The sequence below is a fragment of the Carlito syrichta genome, unplaced genomic scaffold, assembly GCF_000164805.1.
Source record: "Carlito syrichta isolate Samal-C Ts95f unplaced genomic scaffold, Tarsius_syrichta-2.0.1 Scaffold123655, whole genome shotgun sequence".
NCBI lineage: Eukaryota > Metazoa > Chordata > Mammalia > Primates > Tarsiidae > Carlito > Carlito syrichta.
In genome coordinates, this window is record NW_007067751.1 from 23,456 (window position 1) to 23,726 (window position 271).

Sequence of the window (271 nt, forward strand, 5' to 3'; positions counted from 1 at the left end):
GCGCCGAGGCCTGCAGGGAGCACAAGAAAGGGCAGTGAGAGCCAGACAGTGAGCGCAGTGGCCCGAGAGTGTGTCGCGCGTGCACACACCCGCCCGCCACCACAGGGGTTCGTGCTGTCGGGCCTGGCGGTATGGTCAGGCTGCGTGGCCTGGCCCTTTCTGTGCTGAGTGTGTGTCACGGGCGATCGCGCTGGCCAGGGTCAGGCGCTAACGACACCTGGCTGATGTTAAATCATTTTGGGAGCCCAGACACCTCCCGCTAACAAGACAC